Source organism: Procambarus clarkii, chromosome 14 (genome assembly GCF_040958095.1).
Source record: "Procambarus clarkii isolate CNS0578487 chromosome 14, FALCON_Pclarkii_2.0, whole genome shotgun sequence".
In the NCBI taxonomy this organism is placed as follows: Eukaryota; Metazoa; Arthropoda; class Malacostraca; order Decapoda; family Cambaridae; genus Procambarus; species Procambarus clarkii.
The window spans coordinates 41,005,923-41,015,918 of record NC_091163.1 but is presented as its reverse complement, the minus strand read 5'-3'; the positions used below and the strand labels follow the sequence as shown (position 1 = coordinate 41,015,918).

The window sequence follows — 9,996 nt, the reverse complement described above, 5'->3', positions numbered from 1 at the left end:
ACAGAGCACAGCAAATTGTATAGTTAATTACTTGGCTAATGACACGGCTAGGTACTCTGTATTTGTTGACATCAAAGGAGCCTTCGACAAAGCACAGGGGATCGCGATCCTGGACGAGCTTGCATGCATGGGTGTCAAGGGGAGACTCATGAAATGGGTTGAAGACTACCTCACAGGGAGGAAAGCCAAGGTTTGCTTCAATGGAGCAGTCTCCAGAACAATGAATATGGAACTCGGGACCCCCCAAGGCGGAGTCTTAAGCCCTACACTATTCAATGTACTTATGAACGCCATTGCAAATATTGATTTTCCGGAAGGAACACAACAAGTGGGATATGCAGATGATGTCCTAATACAAGCTCCCACCTTGGGAAAAATTAAACAGTCCATTGAACTCCTCGGAAGGAAATGTATTGAGCTCGGTCTCACTCTCTCCACAAACAAGACGAAGGCATACTCCCATCACAAGCGGAGAGCAAATGAAGAACTGCAAATTAATGGTGTAACACTTGAATGGGTTGACCACTATCGGTACCTTGGCGTCACTGTCGGCTCTAACAAGGGAAAGAAAGAGGAGCTCAACCAACTCATAGGAACATGCAAAAGTCGACTCAGGGCACTGAAAGCTATGACCTGGAATGGACATGGAGCCTCTATTGCCGTGCTTAAGATGATGTACACAGCCTATGTGCGCTCCGTCATAGACTATGCCGCACCAGTTCTGTGCACTACTCCCAAAGCGATATGAAAAGGCTCGAAAGCATTCAAAATGAAGCCATGACAATCATTCTTGGAGTTCCAAGAACTGCCAAAACGTCTAATCTACGAGAGGAGTTGTCCCTCCCCAGTGTTAAAAGCAGAATTCAGGAGCTGAATGCTAAGCTTGCAATTAGGATAGCCAGAGATCCCCATTACAATGATATTGCCAAGAAAAAACTGAGCTCTGTGCTACTTTCAGGGGGAAACAGGAGAAGCAAAAAATGGCATCACAGATCAGTCTGCTACCTTGAAGAGCTTCACCTGCTTGAGCAAGCCCGTGAGCTCCTGCCTGTAGAGAGGTTACCTCCCCGGGAGGATGACTCATGCAAGATCATCATCAATGAAATGGCAACGAAAAAATCCAACATGATACCACAAGAAATGAGGCACAAGTATCTCGAGGACATTTATAAAGAAGCCGGAGATGAACTAGATCAAATCTACACTGACGGGTCATCTAATCCTGTCAATGGCAGGGCTGGTGCAGCATACACGGTAATCAAGGATAATACTTTCCAACGCAGAAATGAAGAAAAAGCGCGTATTGAGAACTATGCCTCTTCAACGCAAGCAGAGCTAACTGCCATTGTTATGGCGTTAAGGTTTCTTGAACGGAACACTAATGGTGCAGTGATTTGCACCGATTCAAAAGCAGAGCAAAGCCTAAGTAAAAATCAGGCAGAAAATCTTGCAATAGTCGCTGAAAATTAAGAGAGCTGTGAGAGCACTTACCAATCAGGGAAGAGTCATCAAGTTTCTGTGGATCCCCTCCCATGTTGGGGATCCTCTCCCATGTTGGGGATCCCCTCCCATGTTGGGGATCCCCTCCCATGTTGGGGATCCCCTCCCATGTTGGGGATCCTCTCCCATGTTGGGGATCCCCTCCCATGTTGGGGATCCCCTCCCATGTTGGGGATCCCCTCCCATGTTGGGGATCCCCTCCCATGTTGGGGATCCTCTCCCATGTTGGGGATCCCCTCCCATGTTGGGCATCCCCTCCCATGTTGGGGATCCTCTCCCATGTTGGGGATCCCCTCCCATGTTGGGGATCCCCTCCCATGTTGGGGATCCCCTCCCATGTTGGGGATCCCCTCCCATGTTGGGGATCCCCTCCCATGTTGGGGATCCCCTCCCATGTTGGGGATCCCCTCCCATGTTGGAATATGTGGGAATGAACGAGCAGATGTGCTGGCTGCTGAAGGCGCTGAAGGAGACCATATTGAATACTTCATACCCAAGACTCAACTACAAATTAGAGGTATTGTCAGGCAACATCACCGTGACAAGGTAACTGAGGAAAGGAGGATAGAAGCACAAACCAGTGAATCTGTACGATGGTACAACATGGTTGCAGCTGGCAATCCCAATCATTATGGCCGAAGAGGAGGAGGACGAGGGAGAGAATCAGTAATAGCGAGAATCCGTCTTGGATACAAATATCCATGGAGATTTGGAATGGAAACAACAGTTGATCAGCGAAGTTGCAGAATCTGTGGTGAGAGTGACGGACACCGCCTTGACCACTATCTACGTGAATGTGAACACCTGAGAGACATTAGGAATATGTGTAGAATAATAAACCCCACATTGTTTGAGTTAGGAAAACACTATTTGTCAAATATTGATACTGTTCTTAAAAGATTCCCCCATTTTGCACCCGCAAGATAACGTAAGCTTTTAAGGGTTGATAGATGTTAATCTTCTTGTTTGAGGAGCTGTTCACTTGAGACAGTTAAGCAAGTCCCAGCTGTGTCTGGGTACAAGTGACAGGATGAACAACCCAGCGGGTTTTCTTCCTATTGGGGAGTGTTGTACATGCTGCTATGGCGGTATGTCCACTCACAAGATAAGTGGCGCTGCCCAATACTGTCACTATGGCGGTGTGTCCACTCACAGGATGAGTGGCGCTGCCCAATAAACTCTCCCCTCGGGGCAAAAATTTTTAAAATTTAAGTATACTTGCTGGTTGGTCAGTAAGGTGTTGTGGTGGTCTTAATAACCCTCCAGGGGTTGATAGGACTAAAGTATACGTGCTGGTTGGTCAGTAAGGTGTTGTGGTGGCCTTAATAACCCTCCAGAGGTTGATAGGACTAAAGTATACTTGCTGGTTGGTCAGTAAGGTGTTGTGGTGGTCTTAATAACCCTCCAGAGGTTGATAGGACTAAAGTATACTTGCTGGGTGGTCAGTAAGGTGTTGTGGTGGTCTTAATAACCCTCCAGAGGTTGATAGGACTAAGTATACTTGCTGGTTGGTCAGTAAGGTGTTGTGGTGGTCTTAATAACCCTTCAGAGGTTGATAGGACTAAAGTATACTTGCTGGTTGGTCAGTAAGGTGTTGTGGTGGTCTTAATAACCCTCCAGGGGTTGATAGGACTAAAGTATACTTGCTGGTTGGTCAGTAAGGTGTTGTGGTGGTCTTAATAACCCTCCAGAGGTTGATAGGACTAAAGTATACTTGCTGGGTGGTCAGTAAGGTGTTGTGGTGGTCTTAATAACCCTCCAGGGGTTGATAGGACTAAAGTATACTTGCTGGTTGGTCAGTAAGGTGTTGTGGTGGTCTTAATAACCCTCCAGAGGTTGATAGGACTAAAGTATACTTGCTGGTTGGTCAGTAAGGTGTTGTGGTGGTCTTAATAACCCTCCAGAGGTTGATAGGACTAAAGTATACTTGCTGGTTGGTCAGTAAGGTGTTGTGGTGGTCTTAATAACCCTCCAGAGGTTGATAGGACTAAAGTATACTTGCTGGTTGGTCAGTAAGGTGTTGTGGTGGTCTTAATAACCCTCCAGAGGTTGATAGGACTAAAGTATACTTGCTGGCTGGTCAGTAAGGTGTTGTGGTGGTCTTAATAACCCTCCAGAGGTTGATAGGACTAAAGTATACTTGCTGGTTGGTCAGTAAGGTGTTGTGGTGGTCTTAATAACCCTCCAGAGGTTGATAGGACTAAAGTATACTTGCTGGTTGGTCAGTAAGGTGTTGTGGTGGTCTTAATAACCCTCCAGAGGTTGATAGGACTAAAGTATACTTGCTGGTTGGTCAGTAAGGTGTTGTGGTGGTCTTAATAACCCTCCAGAGGTTGATAGGACTAAAGTATACTTGCTGGTTGGTCAGTAAGGTGTTGTGGTGGTCCTAATAATATTATATGTATTTAAGAGGACCTAGGTAGAAGCATATAGGTAGGAACACCTAGGTAGGAGTATATAGGTAGGAACACCTAGGTAGGAGCATATAGCTGGCCTTGCCCCGCAAATTACTATATATATACATCACCTGAAAATTAATTAGGTAGGCATTGAAAGATTTAGTAATCAGTGAAAGCTTCAGCGGACAGTGAAAGCCTTAGAAGTGAACACTTTAACAAACAGTGAAAACTTTGGTAGTGAAATGTTAAGCAGACCTTGAGAGCTTTAGCTGACAGTGTAGTCTTTAGCAGGCTGTTCAAAGCTTTCACTCTCTGTTAAAGCTCTCATTGTCGATTAAATCTTTCACTGTCTGCTAAAGCTTTCACTGTCTGCTAAAACTTTCACTGTCTGCTAAAACTTTCACTGTCTGTTAAAGCTTTCACTGTCTGCTAAAACTTTCACTGTCTGTTAAAACTTTGACTGTCTGTTAAAGCTTTGACTGTCTGCTAAAACTTTCACTGTCTGTTAAAACTTTCACTGTCTGCTAGAGCTTTCACTCTCTGCTAAATCTTTCACTGTCTGCTAAAACTTTCACTGTTTGCTAAAGTTTTCACTGTCTGTTAAAGCTTTCACTGTCTGTTAAAGCTTTCACTGTCTGCTAAAGTTTTCACTGTCTGTTAAAGCTTTCACTCTCTGCTAAATCTTTCACTGTCTGCTAAAACTTTCACTGTCTGCTAAAGTTTTCACTGTCTGTTAAAACTTTCACTGTCTGCTAGAGCTTTCACTCTCTGCTAAATCTTTCACTGTCTGCTAAAACTTTCACTGTCTGCTAAAACTTTCACTGTCTGCTAAAACTTTCACTGTCTGCTAAAACTTTCACTGTCTGTTAAAACTTTCACTGTCTGCTAAAACTTTCACTGTCTGCTAAATCTTTCACTGTCTGCTAAAACTTTCACTGTCTGCTAAAACTTTCACTGTCTGCTAAAACTTTCACTGTCTGCTAGAGCTTTCACTGTCTGCTAAAACTTTCACTGTCTGCTAAAACTTTCACTGTCTGCTAAAACTTTCACTGTCTGCTAAAACTTTCACTGTCTGCTAAAACTTTCACTGTCTGCTAAAACTTTCACCGTTTACTAAAGCTCACAATATCTGCTAATCCCTTTTCACAAGGCATTAGCGGACATTTTCCCACGTGCCCAACTACTTGGGGTGGACGGTAGAGCGACGGTCTCGCTTCATGCAGGACGGCGTTCAATCCCCGACCGTCCAAGTGGTTGGGCACCATTCCTTTCCTCCGTCCCATCCCCAAATCCTTATCCTGACCCCCCCCCCCTTTCCAAGTGCTATATAGTCGTAATGGCTTAGCGTTTTCCCCTTGATAGTTCCATAGTTGGGTTTTAGCTCCCGGGCCCCATACACCAACGACCTTGAGAGCGCTATACTTTGCTATCGACACGAGATCACTTGCTATACAGAGTTTCTATACTGTTTAGGATAGAATTAATTACAGAAATACATATATATTCACAGTATATATATGGCTTTGTATATGTGGTTGGCCAGTATACTTGAGACGTGTGTATGTGGTAGTCATGTGAGTATACTGGTGGCGTTGGTATGCTATGTGTGTGTGTATGATGCGGAGGTATTATTAAGTGCATGTTGTTATTACGTGGAGAAAGCTCTGTCCTTGTATGACGGTGGAGAGCTGGGGCCCAGGAGCTGGAGTGTGAGGGCTAGGTGCTGGGATGTTGAGGGCTAGGTGCTGGGATGTTGAGGGCTAGGTGCTGGGATGTTGAGGGCTAGGTGCTGGGATGTTGAGGGCTAGGTGCTGGGATGCTGAGGGCTAGGTGCTGGGATGTTGGGGGCTAGGTGCTGGGATGTTGGGGGCTAGGTGCTGGGATGTTGAGGGCTAGGTGCTGGGATGTTGAGGGCTAGGTGCTGGGATGTTGAGGGCTAGGTGCTGGGATGTTGAGGGCTAGGTGCTGGGATGTTGAGGGCTAGGTGCTGGGATGTTGAGGGCTAGGTGCTGGGGTGTTGGGGGCTAGGTGCTGGGGTGTTGGGGGCTAGGTGCTGGGGTGTTGAGGGCTAGGTGCTGGGGTGTTGAGGGCTAGGTGCTGGGGTGTTGAGGGCTAGGTGCTGGGATGTTGGGGGCTAGGTGCTGGGGTGTTGAGGGCTAGGTGCTGGAGTGTTGGGGGCTAGGTGCTGGGATGTTGAGGGCTAGGTGCTGGGATGTTGGGGGCTAGGTGCTGGGGTGTTGGGGGCTAGGTGCTGGGATGTTGAGGGCTAGGTGCTGGGATGTTGGGGGCTAGGTGCTGGGGTGTTGGGGGCTAGGTGCTGGGGTGTTGGGGGCTAGGTGCTGGGATGTTGGGGGCTAGGTGCTGGGATGTTGAGGGCTAGGTGCTGGGGTGTTGGGGGCTAGGTGCTGGGATGTTGAGGGCTAGGTGCTGGGATGTTGAGGGCTAGGTGCTGGGGTGTTGGGGGCTAGGTGCTGGGGTGTTGGGGGCTAGGTGCTGGGATGTTGAGGGCTAGGTGCTGGGATGTTGAGGGCTAGGTGCTGGGGTGTTGGGGGCTAGGTGCTGGGATGTTGAGGGCTAGGTGCTGGGATGTTGAGGGCTAGGTGCTGGGGTGTTGGGGGCTAGGTGCTGGGATGTTGAGGGCTAGGTGCTGGGATGTTGAGGGCTAGGTGCTGGGATGTTGAGGGCTAGGTGCTGGGGTGTTGGGGGCTAGGTGCTGGGATGTTGAGGGCTAGGTGCTGGGATGTTGAGGGCTAGGTGCTGGGGTGTTGGGGGCTAGGTGCTGGGGTGTTGGGGGCTAGGTGCTGGGGTGTTGAGGGCTAGGTGCTGGGATGTTGAGGGCTAGGTGCTGGGGTGTTGGGGGCTAGGTGCTGGGGTGTTGAGGGCTAGGTGCTGGGATGTTGGGGGCTAGGTGCTGGGATGTTGAGGGCTAGGTGCTGGGATGTTGGCGGCTAGGTGCTGGGATGTTGAGGGCTAGGTGCTGGGATGTTGGGGGCTAGGTGCTGGGATGCTAAGGGCTAGGTGCTGGGATGTTGAGGGCTAGGTGCTGGGATGTTGGGGGCTAGGTGCTGGGGTGTTGAGGGCTAGGTGCTGGGATGTTGGGGGCTAGGTGCTGGGATGTTGGGGGCTAGGTGCTGGGATGTTGGGGGCTAGGTGCTGGGATGTTGGGGGCTAGGTGCTGGGGTGTTGGGGGCTAGGTGCTGGGATGTTGGGGGCTAGGTGCTGGGATGTTGGGGGCTAGGTGCTGGGGTGTTGGGGGCTAGGTGCTGGGGTGTTGGGGGCTAGGTGCTGGGATGTTGGGGGCTAGGTGCTGGGATGTTGAGGGCTAGGTGCTGGGGTGTTGGGGGCTAGGTGCTGGGGTGTTGAGGGCTAGGTGCTGGGGTGTTGAGGGCTAGGTGCTGGGGTGTTGAGGGCTAGGTGCTGGGATGTTGGGGGCTAGGTGCTGGGATGTTGAGGGCTAGGTGCTGGGATGTTGGCGGCTAGGTGCTGGGATGTTGAGGGCTAGGTGCTGGGATGTTGGGGGCTAGGTGCTGGGATGCTAAGGGCTAGGTGCTGGGATGTTGAGGGCTAGGTGCTGGGATGTTGGGGGCTAGGTGCTGGGGTGTTGAGGGCTAGGTGCTGGGATGTTGGGGGCTAGGTGCTGGGATGTTGGGGGCTAGGTGCTGGGATGTTGGGGGCTAGGTGCTGGGATGTTGGGGGCTAGGTGCTGGGGTGTTGGGGGCTAGGTGCTGGGATGTTGGGGGCTAGGTGCTGGGATGTTGGGGGCTAGGTGCTGGGGTGTTGGGGGCTAGGTGCTGGGGTGTTGGGGGCTAGGTGCTGGGATGTTGGGGGCTAGGTGCTGGGATGTTGAGGGCTAGGTGCTGGGGTGTTGGGGGCTAGGTGCTGGGGTGTTGAGGGCTAGGTGCTGGGGTGTTGAGGGCTAGGTGCTGGGGTGTTGAGGGCTAGGTGCTGGGATGTTGGGGGCTAGGTGCTGGGATGTTGGGGGCTAGGTGCTGGGGTGTTGAGGGCTAGGTGCTGGGGTGTTGAGGGCTAGGTGCTGGGGTGTTGGGGGCTAGGTGCTGGGATGTTGGGGGCTAGGTGCTGGGGTGTTGAGGGCTAGGTGCTGGGATGTTGAGGGCTAGGTGCTGGGATGTTGAGGGCTAGGTGCTGGGGTGTTGAGGGCTAGGTGCTATGGTGTTGGGGGCTAGGTGCTGGGATGTTGAGGGCTAGGTGCTATGGTGTTGAGGGCTAGGTGCTGGGATGCTGAGGGCTAGGTGCTGGGGTGTTGAGGGCTAGGTGCTGGGATGTTGAGGGCTAGGTGCTGGGGTGTTGAGGGCTAGGTGCTGGGATGTTGAGGGCTAGGTGCTGGGGTGTTGAGGGCTAGGTGCTGGGGTGTTGGGGGCTAGGTGCTGGGGTGTTGAGGGCTAGGTGCTGGGGTGTTGGGGGCTAGGTGCTGGGATGCTGGGGGCTAGGTGCTGGGATGTTGGGGGCTAGGTGCTGGGGTGTTGAGGGCTAGGTGCTGGGATGTTAAGGGCTAGGTGCTGGGATGCTAAGGGCTAGGTGCTGGGATGTTGAGGGCTAGGTGCTGGGATGTTGAGGGCTAGGTGCTGGGATGTTGGGGGCTAGGTGCTGGGGTGTTGAGGGCTAGGTGCTGGGATGTTGAGGGCTAGGTGCTGGGATGTCTGGGGCTAGGTGCTGGGGTGTTGAGGGCTAGGTGCTGGGATGTTGAGGGCTAGGTGCTGGGATGTTGGGGGCTAGGTGCTGGGGTGTTGAGGGCTAGGTGCTGGGATGTTGGGGGCTAGGTGCTGGGGTGTTGAGGGCTAGGTGCTGGGATGCTGAGGGCTAGGTGCTGGGATGTTGAGGGCTAGGTGCTGGGATGCTGAGGGCTAGGTGCTGGGATGTTGGGGGGCTAGGTGCTGGGATGCTGAGGGCTAGGTGCTGGGATGTTGGGGGCTAGGTGCTGGGATGCTGAGGGCTAGGTGCTGGGATGTTGAGGGCTAGGTGCTGGGATGTTGAGGGCTAGGTGCTGGGATGCTGAGGGCTAGGTGCTGGGATGCTGAGGGCTAGGTGCTGGGATATAGACCAAGTGAAAGTAGAGCAACCAAGCCCTGCATTATAGCATCGACGAACTCGAACGCCGACCATACGAGCAGCGAGGCCATCCCTCAGGTGAAGCTCGCATCCCTCAGGTGAAGCTGTGACCCTAAGATGCGTATCTCCTACGGCCTGCCTCCAAACATACCTGCAGAGGGGCCCTGAGGGCCCCTACCTAGGAGGCCCCTAGCCTCAGGGACCCACGAAACAGTCTCCACCGCGCTACAATACTCCTCATTTAACCCAACACAAACTTCGACCTTGTCAGGCCCTTCTACTCATCACAATCACCGCTAGAGTGAGCGTCAACCCTTAGTCAGGGGCGGGAGTGTGTTCCTGCCCTTGAGTAAGGGCTTTGGGAGGGTTTAGACAAGGCGGGATTCGAAGCGGCGTGTGGCAACTGCGGTGTAGCGTGGGGCTAGCAAGGCGCTGAGAGTGAGTTGAGCGCGGCAGTTGACTCCTACCTCTGGTCAAAGTTGCGTGTGTGCGTGTGTGAGTGTGTGCTTTTTTGGCCCGTTTGTCCAAGGTGGTCGTCTTAGGGAGGTATCTAGCGGGTGTGTGAGGGACCTTATCACGCCACAAGCGTCCGTGTGCGCTCAGTTGTTGAGGTAAGTGCGCTTAAATCAGCTTTTTAAAGCCTATTGTACACTTTTTTTTGAGGGAGGGAGAGGTCATGACTTTTATAAACCGCTTTTACGAACTCGCGTTTGGTGTTGAGCGAAGCTTTTGTGTTTGTGATGGTTGGTATTGGGATAAGCTTAATTTAGCCTCGAACCAGCACCCGGGAGTGTGTGTGTGTGTTTACTAAGGGGCTGGCCAGGCGAGGGTCACTATGCCAGGCTGGCAGGGGGCTAATTGATGGGTTTTATGATGTTTAGTGTGTGTGTGTGTGTGTGTGTGTGTGTGTGTGTGTGTGTGTGTGTGTGTGTGTGTGTGTGTGTGTGTGTGTGTGTGTGTGTGTGTGTGTGTGTGTGTGTGTGTTTGTGTGTGTGTGTGTGTGTCTGTGTGTACTCACCTAGTTGTACTC

The 9,996-nt window shown here is 51.6% G+C and overlaps 1 protein-coding gene across 1 annotated transcript in view; it reads left to right on the top strand.

The window, feature by feature from the left end:
- Nucleotides 1-9,429: 9,429 nt before the first annotated feature.
- The window catches only part of LOC123770780 (uncharacterized), a 191,732-nt gene continuing 191,165 nt past the window's right edge, over nt 9,430-9,996 (top strand). The window contains exon 1 of the mRNA XM_045762936.2: nt 9,430-9,577. The gene's annotated coding sequence lies outside the window, so the exon portion shown is untranslated. The remainder of the gene's footprint in view (nt 9,578-9,996) is intronic.